This window comes from Triturus cristatus, chromosome 8, assembly GCF_964204655.1.
Source record: "Triturus cristatus chromosome 8, aTriCri1.1, whole genome shotgun sequence".
Classification (NCBI taxonomy): domain Eukaryota; kingdom Metazoa; phylum Chordata; class Amphibia; order Caudata; family Salamandridae; genus Triturus; species Triturus cristatus.
The window spans coordinates 1,316,223,221-1,316,236,634 of record NC_140591.1 but is presented as its reverse complement, the minus strand read 5'-3'; positions in this window follow the sequence as shown (position 1 = coordinate 1,316,236,634).

Here is a 13,414-nt window from a genome sequence, read left to right as displayed (position 1 = left end):
TCTGACATCTAATATTAAACCGATCCAATTCCAATATCACGTGTTACTAAATAGCGTCTAAAGTGTAAATTCATGTTTTGTGAACTCAAAGTTTTACTTTACACTCACCAGTCAATCCAGATATGCAACTAATTCAGGTGTGCAGATTTATTTGTGAATTTGGCTCTGTGAATCCCAATGTTAGGTTTCCATTCAGAAAATGTAGGTGTTTTCACACCCAAGTGCTATTCATTGTGCAAACTACTTTGTGAATTGCACACAAATGTGTTTGATAAGCAGTCGATTTCAGAGTTGCCTCAGTATCAGAAGCTATGCCTTACTATACTTAGGACCTCTTGATGAGTGAATCAATTCCATGCCTGGGTTGGCTTTCGCTGGGAGGACTTGCTTCAACTTGCCTCTCGGTTGCAGTGCTTACTACTCCTGAAGACGCATTGAATTAAATATCAACCTCCAGAATATTGTGATACAAGAATATCGAGGACAGATTATTAAGGAACAAACTTTTGAAAGGTCTCTTCTGATGACCTGCCATAGAAATGCGGTCATAATAAGGGAGTCACCCCAAACAATTGAAAAGCCTCCATTCTGCAACTATGTTGTGTCGACAATATTGACCAATTCATTTTTGGATTTAACTTAAAGAGAGACCGTTGCTGGTGGGAGCAGGACTACTCGCCCCATAATTCCTTTGGCAGTAGGCTGCCCACGTACTTTCTTGTGCCCAGAGGTGCTGACTTAAGCTGCTGCCAGGATCCCGCTGTGCGGGAGAGACTCTGTTGCTGGTGGAGGCAGGACTACCCACCCCAGAATTCCTGCGGCAGGAGGCCGCCCACGTGCTTTCTTGCGTCCAGAGGCGCTGACTTAAGCTGCTGCTGGGCTCACCTAGGCATGCGCCCAGGCAAAGACCGGGCCAAGAGCGGGCCATCTGCACACGTCTGTGGCTGACTGAGGCCGGGCTGGGCTACTCTCATGGTCCTTTGGTCCAGTCCAGTGGCTTTTTGAAATATCGTTGGGACATCATTGTCAGCTGAGGACTACTGCCAATAGACACTAAGGGAACCAGTGTGAAGTAAGTCGCTCTTACCGTGTTAAAGCTTCTTGTAATTTCTTGTTGCTTTTGTCAACTTGTACCTAATTGCAATATAGGTAAATGCAAGGATGGAGTTACAAAGTCATCGGCAGAGCCAACTACCACTCCTAAGAGATCCTCTATAGAGTCTTTTCTCGCTCGCACTGTGGGAGCTATAGCTAAAGAAATGGACTTAACTGAACAATGCATGTCCCTGAGTGTTACTGGGCAAAACGGGCCAGTTGAGTCCATAGTACCTATAGAGGAGCAGTTTGGGCTAGTTAACAAGCAGGAGGGCCAAAACACTGGATGTGCGAAGGGCTCTGATAATGCCATAGCCTATCATCCACCTGTGTTAGAGACAGTGGTACTTCCAACATCCCCATGCCAGGTCTCCACAGCTATAGCCCACCCACCCGCAGCTAAATGTAAATTAAAGACACAGATTGACGTTAATCTCAATTTGAGCTCCCCAGATTTATCTCTTTTGTGGGGGATGACTTATCACTGTAATTCCGTGGATTAACCCTCATGGACACCATTCTGGGAGAAATAAACAGTTGTCATAAATGACTTATAACTGCCCCTCAAAAATGTCATCTCCTTTGGCGAAACATTCTCTAACGTGGGTACAGTTCAGGAGGAGGGGTCTTGGGTATTAGATCTGAGGAAGAAAAATGTAGTAGGTCGGCCAACCCCCCTGCTGAGGTTATGGCCTATCCTCGTCAAGTTCTAGTAGTTAATACGGATGCTAATGCGCAAAGGGTCAATAGTGAGTCTGTTACGATGATACCTGCTGTAGGCCAATCATTTTGGAGACTAGCTAGCAAACACCCCCCTGATACTAACATGCCTTCACAGGAGCCAGTTACTATAAATCTTCCACCTGCTTGCTGCCCATATGTGGATGCACTGGTTAATGTTCCCCCACTGAAACCAGGGGTCAGGGAGACTACAGAATGCCTAAAGAATAAGGTTGTCCATTGGCTTAGCCCCAAATGCTCATTCTCACCTACTAGAGCACACCAAATTCTGTTTACAAGGAGAGTGAGTTGGATTGGACCCTAGAGAAAAATTTTGAGGGTGATTATATAGTTATTCATTTTCCAAAACCCTAGGGTTGCCAGAGACATTTACTCAAAGGATTACATCCTAGCTCCTGTAACACATTTGCCTGTGCCTCAAATGTGGATCCTGTAAGTCATAATTCTGAGGGAGGTTTTAAGTTTGTAACTTGGAATGTGAATGGGCTAACGAACAAAATAGGAAATGATGATTGGACTAGTACTATATTTGGATACAACATTATATGTATGAAAGAAACCTGGTGTACAAGCCCAGTACACGTAGAAGGGTTTTCCTCACACTTTTTAGAAGCTATAGCATCTCAAGCGGGGCAGACAAAAGTTATGACTAACAACCTTTCTGTAATGTTAAGAAGGTGAGTGCCCATTCCCAATTATTGTGGCTGAACAAAAAGGGAGGGAGAGACCTAGTAATTGTGAATTGTCATAATAATGTTTTTGCTACGACGTGAAGTAGTGTGGCTACAGCTCTTGACCATGTCCTCGAAGCCTTCTTAGGTTCTATTCACATGGATTTTGTATTAGTATGGGCAGGTGATTTAAATATCCAGGCATGTGCATTATCAGTCGCTCATGCATGCAGTCATATTTATCAGGATCGGGTGGGCAATGATCACTTCTGCCACAATGAGTATGGTGAAGCATTGATCTCTATTATCTCTAAATATGACCTTCAATTACTTAGACGTGGCTGCAATATAAAATGGGGAGATAGCCCTAATATTTACTGGGAGAATCTAGTTTTCCATTATAGACCACAGATTGGTGTCAGTCTCAGCTAACGCTATGTGTGACAACCCCAGTATTGTACACTCAATTTTTTAGCGAGCACAATTTACTTGCATTATCATTTTTCTTTTAGGGTCACAGGCAGGCCTCATTTCATACAGTAAATAGTATTAATGCAACTAGGGTAAATGATTTAAGAATTTAATGGATGGGTATTGACCCTAGGAGGATTCTACAGAAAATAGTAGTGAACAATTTTAAGGAAATGACTTATTGTCTCCAGGATACTATTGTACCAAATATATTGGCTGAAAACTTTAATCATACTCTCAGTTCTATAAAATCACTCTTGACCCAAATACATCGGGGAATAAGAAAAGGGGATGGTTTGATAGTACCTGTGCTAAAGTGTTACAGTCACTTAAATACGCACTGTCTAACTCGCCATATGATAGACTGGCCATTAAACCCCTGCGGAACCAATATAAATTAGCTCTAGCCACTAGGAAAAAGACACTCCTGGTTGAATCATGGGAACATTTGGCCAATGATGCAGAAAATAGGAACACCAATCTGTTTTGGGAGACTGTGAATGCACCCTTTTAAAACAATTATGATATCCCAAGCTCTGCTCCCTTGTCCCTTGCAACAGATGGGAGACCCATTTTTCAGAAATTTTCTGACAAAATAATGGGGATGCCACAGGGCAAGATTGAGAGTTGTTGTGTGAGGCGGCACTTTTCCCCGAACATTACTAATGGAGGAGTTTATCTGGCTGTACAGGCCAATGCCGGGGGCCGGCACTGGGTCCAGGTGGGATGCCAGTGGATTTTTGTAAATCTGCCCCAGAACTGTGGGGGCCTATCCTAACAAGAGTGTTAATACAGCCATAAAACATACAATCCCATCTTCTTGGGCCGCATCTACTATTGTACTCATATATAAAAAAGAGGATGAAGCAGACCTAAAAAACAATCACCCTATTTCTCTCCTAGACTCCTCTGTGAAAGTAATGAGTAGAGTCCCGTTAATAAGAATGGATAAATGGACGCAAGAGCAATCTATTCTTTCCCCAGTACAGTTTGGGTTCAGAAAACAGCTGGGGACCATTGAACAATGTGCCAATCTAGAGCTAATAATTGGTTAATATACTAGGGCTAAAGCAGGTACACTTTATTTATGCTTTGCCTATTTAAGTAGCGCCTTTGATTTGGTCAACTTTGATCTCCCTGGATGCACCCAGGCCAAATATTGGATTTCTTTCCCGTCTTTATGAGAACCTAACTAGCCAAGTTCAGTTTGGCCCCCAGGTGTTAGCCCAATATATTATTTCCTCTTTTTATCAATGGGGTAATAATTAGTCAATACAGGCCGACGGCCCTCAGGTGGCTAGTTGTCCGATGCCTGGATTGGTATATACTGACAATGCAGTATTATTAGCACAAAGCACGGTTGGCCTCCATAGACTGATGAATGCCTTTGTAGGTTTTATGACCTCCAAGTAAATGGTAATTAACAAATCCAAAACATTTACCATGGTTTGTGGGCATAAGCATAAATCCTGTAAAACCTTTTTTATTGATAACACCCCAATTGTCTTTGTGAATTCGTTTTGTTATTTGGGCATTTTATTTGCGGGCAATGGTTTATGGTCACAACATGTTTTAAATATCACAGCTAAAATGAGCTAGGCTTTGCAAGGGATTTTTAAATTCTCCTCAAAATTGGGAAATCGACCCGTCAACGAAATGGTTGCAATATACAAAACAAAAGGAGTGACTACAGCCGTATATGGGGCAGGTCTTTGGGGTTATGCTAACAGCACTCCCTTGCAAGTAGAAGAAAATTGCTTTTTGAAATGTTTATTATGCCTACCTTCTTCTGTATCAAATACTATCTTACATCATGAGGTTGCCCCACATTTCTTAGAAGATCTTCTTTTGGTCAGACCTTTGTTATTGAGGGCACCTCTATGGCCTATGGAAGAAACCGGTTTTACCAGAACAATCATTTAAGATTGTTTAGCCTTGAATGATGCCCTAAGCATAACCTGGTTATTGTGTATTGAATCCTCCCTTGGCCGGCTGTTTAATTTATCTATCTGGTCAGTCCCTACCATTTATTTTCCAAGAGGAGGGTCAAGGAAACCTTTCAACAGTATAGATTGGATCAACGATCGATGGAAGATAGGAATAAATTGACAGTCCCCTTTTATAAGTCTTTGAAGTTGAGAGGGGAAGTAGCTATTTTTCATATGTGACAAATATGCAGCATCGCTTTGTGTTGGTAAGAATGAGATGTGGCATTGTGCACAATTTAGTTACCATCCAAAAAATGAAGTCCCGTCAATCTGATATCACTTTTTGCCCCTGCGATGACCATAGCAAACAAAGCACACTGCACTTTTTATTGTTATGTAAATGTTTCCAGAATCTCAGGGGCTTTTACCTTAAACCTATGTTTGTTGCACAGAATATCAGATCACATAAAGCAGCTATGAAATATCTGTTGACACTAAGTGAACATTCTGTGTGTTATAATATTGCCCTATTTATCTTGAAACTATTAGTGTGAGGGAATTTATCATTTAATAGTGCAGAATATGAATTTTATCATTTTGTCTCATGTATTATATAAAAGGCTTTTAATTGTTTTTTTATATGTGCTATTTCATATGTACTTTTATGGCTGGAAAATGTTTTACGAACAGGTGCTCACTCTGTTGGCTACTTAGTAAGTGTACCCTCCCAGAATTCCCAATATTTGTTGTATTTGTAACTCCAGGGGGCTGAGTAAACAGGAATTGAATTACAAGTGTGAACCTGAAGGTCACATTTTTTTTTTTCATTTCAAAATACTTTATTGGTTTTTCACAAGGAATACAGAAAGCTTAGATCAGGGTAAGCATAAGGTATCCAAGGCAACGTTTTACATATGTAGTCATAAAGTGACGGTAATGCGCCTTTGTGGATGACATGAGACTAACCCAAGCGATCAGTGATAGGAGAAGAAAGGATAGGCAAGAGAAAGAAAAAAGCAGGGGAGAAAAGAAAAGGGAAGTGGCTAGTCGAGCTGTATCATCGCTTTAGCAATTCTATGTCTATGTTGGCACCCAATCTTGGCAGGGTTTACATAGTATAACAGTCAAGAACATGTACCAATGAACCTTACACTTAAGCAACATTATACAGGTGGAACAACAGTAAATACACAGTATATGAATCCATGGTAAACACTTTGTTCATGGAGGTTTATAAGAGTCTAGAAACATGTCCAAAGAGTTCCACATCGTCCTGGATGACGGTTTCCATGGAGAGTTTTGTAATGCTATGTTGTCTGCCCCTCTGAGATGGATGATACAGTTTATCCAGATTTTATAAGATATCTTGCTCGTGTCCTTCCAGTTAGCAAGGACCATTTTCACCGCAGAGGTTAGTAACAGATCCAGCAGATCTTTGTCAGAACCAGACCTCAAGTTTGTGCCTATACAGGCCGTGGGTAGATTGAAGGAGTCTCTGACCATAGTACTTTTAAACAACCCAGTTATGAAGGCGAAGATTTTGTCCCAGAACAGTTTAAGTAAAGTACACTGGAAGATAAGATGGGCTAAGGCCCCCGTGTCTCGTTTACAGTTACAGCATGTTGCGTCATCCCAGAGCCCTAATGCGAATAACCTTGTGTAGTAGCCAGTATTTGGTTTGGGAGAGAACAGGGAAGATCTTATTTTGTGAGACGGATCTCCATAGTGAGGCCCATTCCTTTTCTTTTGGTGGATCTGGAGATAGCTGCCCCCAAAAGGATGTAGTCTTATCATTAAGTTTAGAGGTTTTTGGGCGGAGGAGTTTGTATATCTGTGAGATCTGGAGGCCCAGTTTGTTAATATTTGTCACAAACAGAAAAATTGATGGATGGGCGGTGGATAATTTGGATTTTGTAAGGGCCGATCTGATTTTCAGGAAGTTGTAGAATTCAATGTCATCTAGGCTGTACCTTGCTTGGAGGTCTGAAAATGTAACTGAGTTTGTGGTGTTTTCTAGTTGATAAGGGAAGAAGATTCCTTTCTTAATCCATGTGTCAATGGTTAGGCTTTTGCCTTTGTACAGTATCTTGCTATTGGCCCAGACTGATTTCATTTTAGACCCTTTAATGCTATTCTCCAGGTTTTTATCAGCCCTAAGTAGTGCCATTTTTATGTTTTTAACAATGGCCTTGGAGGTATGTGGATATAGTCCATTTGTTGTTAGGAGTGCAAGGGGGCTTAGGTTATTAAGGATGGCTCTCTCTACTCCTCTACTCTACTCTCTCTCACCTTCCAGCTAAGCCGGGGTATAGCTGGAAGGTGATGCGATACAGTATGATCCTTGTCTCGCCAGGAAAGCCCACTGATATAGTCTGAAATCCGCTAGGCTCACTCCTCCTAGCATTTTTTCCAGTCTTCATTTTTTATACGAATCCTTGCTTTCTTCCCGCTCCAGAGGAATTTAGAGATGAGGATATCTAGTTTGCGGTGGAAGTGGTCTATGAAAAGGAGCGGGAGCATACTTATGAGGTAGTTAACCATTGGGGTGATCATCATTTTAATTGTTTCGATTCTTCCCCACCACGTAATGAATTTTGGGGACCAAGAGTCCAAGAGTTTCTTTATCTTTTCTAGTAATGTTTTCTCATTCTGGTGTAGGGTATCTATTAAGTTGCTACCAAATTCGATCCCTAAGTATTTGATATAGCCTGTTTGCCATGTTAGACCTGACTATCCCAGGATGTCCCTTGTGCAATGGATGTTTAATGGCTTGAGTTCTGATTTCTCTCTGTTGAGTTTGTACCCTGAAAAGCCGGAATATCTTGTTATTGTATCCATCAGGACAGCAATTGATGCCCTCGGTTGTTCTGTTACGATTAGTATGTCATCTGCGTAGGCAGCTAATTCTATTTGGACGCCATTGATATCCACCCCCTTAACGTAAGTGTTTGATTTGATGTCCCAGATAAGAGGTTCCAATGCCAATACAAAAAAGGATGGAGATAGTGGGCAGCCCTGTCTAGTACCTTTTTGTAACGTGAAGGGCTCAGAGAGCGAGCCATTAACGACGATACGGGCTGATGGGTTCCCATAAAGGGCCATAACCATACGTATATAACCGTCACCTGGATTGAAAGATTGTATGCATCGTTCTAAAAAAGCCCAGGAGACCCTATCAAAGGCCTTCTCGGTGTCTAAGGTGATAGCTACTGCCGGTTTGGCTTTAATGGCAGCCTGCTCTATAATGTGGCACAGTAGACGGGTGTTATCGTTAGACATGCGTGTACATAGGAAGCCAACTTGGGAGTTGCTTATTAGTTTTGGTAGGGCAGCGTTGAGTCTGACTGCTCGGATTTTAGCGTATATTTTGCAGTCTACGTTAATCAGAGATATAGGCCTATAGTTTTCTGGTGATAGTTGGTCCTTCCCATCCTTCGGGATGACTATTATGTTAGCTTCCGACATAGTGTATGGCGTCGTCCCCTTAGATGCTGAGTGGTTAAACACTTGTTTCATAGTTGGTTTTAGCTGGTTTAAGAAGGTCTTGTAGAAAGAGACTGTAAACCTGCACATTTCTACTGAAGAATTGTTTGGAGAATAGGTCATTACAGTCTCAGGTCCCTTATTAGCCCACATTTAACCCAAATTGCTCCACTGCTCTCAGCACACAAATGTTTGAAATTCACAGGATACCCAGATTTATCACAGATCTTATGATCCCTATTGGGCCAGTAATAAATGGCACAGCCACCTATGGGAATATGGGGCTCTTGTAAATGCCTGCTGATAGCATAAATCAGTGTTTGCTTTCCTCTTTGGTTGGTGAATATATTAACACAGGTGGTGTGATTTGTTAATCAATGATGAGTCCACCAAAGTTCTTCTATTTAATGAATAATAATATGATGCTGATGTAACATTTTTATCCAAAGCACTTTTGATGGCAAATATTAAAATCTATTTTTATTATTAAACTAAAATTGGTAATCACTACAGCGCACTGGGACAAATTGAAATCTGAAATGGCCTTGTCAGAGCTCAAAATTATGATGCTTCCTATCAACATTATGTATTTAGCTTCTACAATATTTTTATATGGCAAAGTAGTTAAGAGGAGCGAAGAAATTAAGTTATTCAATTTTCAAAATGCAGGTTTTTTTTTTATTATGTAACATTAAATACTTTTAATGAACACTTCAGTGTTGCCTGTAGATGTTTAAGTTCCTCATTAAAAAATACAGTGTGTTAATTAGAGAGAGGTTTATTATGCATGGCACTACTTGAGAATACAAAACAATGTCAGTGGTGAGCTACCAAGTACTTAATAGTTCAGAAGCTCTATCCCAACTTTTTTTTAACATGTTGTGATATTTATTACAAGAATAATTTTATCATGCCTGTGATATTGATTGTTAGTTTGAACTAGGCTACCAGTAAAGTGTATGGCATAGGGTCAATGTTGCACATAACACATGCTTGCTAAACCTCAGGGAGTTGTGTCTGTGAGGCATCACACTATTCTGAGCTACTTTGTACTTACTTTCAGGCCTCTAATGCCATATGTGTCCAAAAAAACTTGGATGATCTCATTAGTGATTTCATCAATGATGTAATTTGAGATGTGACCAGTGATGTTATAAATTATGTCATGGAACATGTAATGAGCGATGTAATATGTGAGGTCATAAGCAGAGCATGGCGGGATGCAAGTTGTAGTTAGCCCTGCTTAACATAACTGGTGAATTTCTGTGTTTTTTTAGTTCTAAATGTTAACATTGTCATTGACATTTATATAACCATAACGTTACTTTAGTCTTTGTTTTTTTAGTAAATATCTGTGTGTGTAGATACATATATCTGTATAGAGATAGATAGATAGATAGATAGATAGATAGATAGATAGATAGATAGATAGATAGATAGATAGATAGATAGATAGATAGATAGATGGATGGATGGATGGATGGATGGATGGATGGATGGATGGATGGATGGATGGATGGATGGATGGATGGATGGATGGATGGATGGATGGATGGATGGATGGATGGATGGATGGATGGATGGATGGATGGATAGATAGATAGATAGATAGATAGATAGATAGATAGATAGATAGATAGATAGATAGATAGATAGATAGATAGATAGATAGATAGATAGATAGATAGATAGATAGAGTTAGAAATGGGGATCTCTTGTTGGCAGAGGTAGGTACATTTGTCCAAATAGGGACCCTTGCCTCTAGTCAGGGTAAGGGGGTACACTCATAAAATAACCCCTGCTCACCCCCTTGGTATCTTGGCTCGAGCAGACAGGCTTATCTCAGAGGCAGTGTGTAAAGCGTTTGTGAACACATACAGTAATTCAGTGAAAACACTACAAATGGACACCACACCAGTTTAGAAAAAAGTAATCTTTATCTAAACCAAAGCAAGACCAAGCAACAAAAATCCACAATGCAGTAATAGAAAAATATGACTTTCAGATTGTAGGAATAGTTCAGTTCAAAGCAAATTGCAGATGCAACACTTTTCTCACAAAGTACCTGGGATGCGTCATGCAAACAAACAAAATGGACTGCAGGGAAGGTGATGTGTTGTTCCTTACACTCAGGGAAGGTGATACGTTGGTTCCTTACTGCAGCGCAGGGGAGGTGATGCGTCAGTTCCTTACCGGAGAGGAGGTGATGCCTCGGTTTCTTACTGCGTGGGGAAGTGATGCGTCGGTTATTTACTGCGTCCCCCAACGATGCGACAGACTTGGTGCCTTGATGCGATGCAACGATGCATGAACTCGTGCAGCCGCACAGCAGGCCTTGCGTCAAACTCAGTGCGATGATCTTGGACTTCGGAGAGCGGGGGACTCGGTGCGGCGTGTGGCGATTTCTTGAGCCGCGGCAGGCGCTGCAACGGTTTCTTCAACGATGCACCGGAAACAGGTGCGGGTGCATCTTGCGTCTTCGAAGTTGCGTGGTTTTTCCAGATACCAGCGGAAAACAGTCTCTAGAGGACCAGAACAGCATCAGGCACCTATGTGCAGGTTATCCCAGCAAGGACATTCAGGGGAGCTGAGAGGGAAGTCTTTGTGTCCCTGAGACTTCAGAACAGAAGGCAAGCTCAGTTTCAAGTCCTTGGAGATCTTCTTTCAAGCAGGTGACAAAGCAAACAGCAAAGTCCTTTTCTCCTTTCTTTGGCAGCAAGCAGCTACTGCAGGCCAACCCCAGACAGCAAACAGCAACGGGGCAATATTCCTCCTCAGCTTCTCTGGCTCTTCTCCTTGGCAAAGGTTCCTCTTGATTTCCCAGAAGTGATCTAAAAGTCTGGAGTCTGGGCCCCTCTTTTTATACACAAAAATCCTTTGTTCTCTGAAGGCAGAGAGTGTCTGTACCCAGCCAAAACCAGTTCTGTCCTCACTGGTGCAGCTTCCTGGCAGGAGGTGGAGACAGCATTGTTGAAGGGAGACAGGCCTATTCAGGTGAAAGGAAATCTCCTAGACCAGGTCTATTCAGCCGAGCCCTGACTCATCAGACTTCTGGAGCCGCTGCCCCTCTCCAGCCCCTGTCATCCAAAAGCCAGACATACAATACACAAACCTAGCAGAGGCACACTGGATAGTCAGGCAAGAAAATACATACTTTCTAAAAGTGGTATTTTCAAACACAGAGTGTTAAAAATCATCCTCACTAAAAGATGCATCTTCACATTCTGAGGTCAGGCATACTAAACTTTATTTTTCTACCTTGTTCCCAAAGCCAGTTCTGTTTATAAGATGTGATAAACAAACTCCCTATTCTATCCTATGGGAACAGGTAGCCTTGCAATAGTGAAAAAATGAAATTGGTAGTATTTCATCATCAGGACATGCCACACACATCAGGGCATGTCCTACCTTTCACATGCAATGCACCCTGCCCACAGGGGTACTTTGGCCTCCCTTAGGGGTGACTAATATGTAGAAAAGGGAAGGTTTACGGACTGGCAAGTGTGTGCACTTGCCAAGTCGACATGGCAGTCCCAGACTGCACACAGGCTCTGCAATGGCAGGTCAGAGTTACATTTTACAGGCTGCTTCTGTGGGTGGCACAATCAGTGCTGCAGCCCACTAGCAGCATTTTATTTACAGGCCCTGGGCACACACAGTGCACTATACTAGGGTCTGACAAGTAAATAAAAAATGCCAATCATGGTATCACTAATCCATAACAACAATTTGCAAAGGGAGCACTTGCACTTTGGCACTGAACAGCAGTGGCAAAGTGCCCCAAGCATCTAGACCAGCAAAACGGAGTCCAACACACAGCAAAAACACAGGAGGCAAAGGCAAAAATGCAGAGGAGACCTACGCCTATGGTGCCAGGTCTAACAGATGATAGATAGATAGATAGATAGATAGATAGATAGATAGATAGATAGATAGATAGATAGATAGATAGATAGATAGATAGATAGATAGATAGATAGATAGATAGATAGATAGATAGATAGATAGATAGATAGATAGATAGATAGATAGATAGATAGATAGATAGATAGATAGATAGATAGATAGATAGATAGATAGATAAGCATATGTGTAAAAAAACAAAGCAAATAATAGGGTAAAGAACATGCTAAAAATAATACTGAAGCAAAAAAAGGAGATACAAAAAGGAGAGAAAATTTAAAAACACACGAGGAAATTAGCACAAAATCTGAACCAGTCAAGGAATGATAATGATATGTATCATTAGGCGGAAAAGATGATCCCTTTTGTGTCTCTTCTATGAAGCAAACGGAGTTCACTCATTCACATTTCTGCATTTTGATCAGGGCAGCTGGGATTGTTTCTTTTCAATAACTGATGCCTAACATGGCATTTTTATGTATGATAGGTTGTTGGTGAATTTCTAAAGCCATTGAGTATTCTAAACATTTCCAGATCTGAGCTACTATGAGCTACACTTCCATTGGTATTAGCCAAATATCATGGGGTTTGGTTATGCCTCAAAAGCTTGAACACCTCTCTTACTTAGCAAACCAACTTGGCTTCTGGGTTTGCATTCTGGGAACATGTTTGGTACATCAAGATGTCCGTCCAAGGGGAGAAAACTACCCACACAGCTATAGGCCAGTTATATTTGCCACTTCCCCAAAGAAAAAGCATTTGCAATGCAATAGGTCTCGCATTTCTGAGAGTGAGAGCTATTGACGTTGTAAAGGACTGACCTTTAGATCACACAGGATATCCTTCTAAAGGAACCAGACACAACAAAGTTATTAAGTTATAAGACAACTGCCGTAAGGATAGAAAAACGTGTTTTGTTTTGGCATTTGCTGGAAGCAAAATGGATGGGAGATGACATGGGAAGAAGGAAAACGGACAGGGAGGTGGGAGTGAAAGACGCCACAGGGACCTGATGCCATTAAAAGTCAAAATCTGCACATAAAATCATATTAACATGAGCCAGAAGAGGTCAGCAAAAACTTGAAATACTTTCTTCACTCCCGTTTTTCAGTGCACACAAGG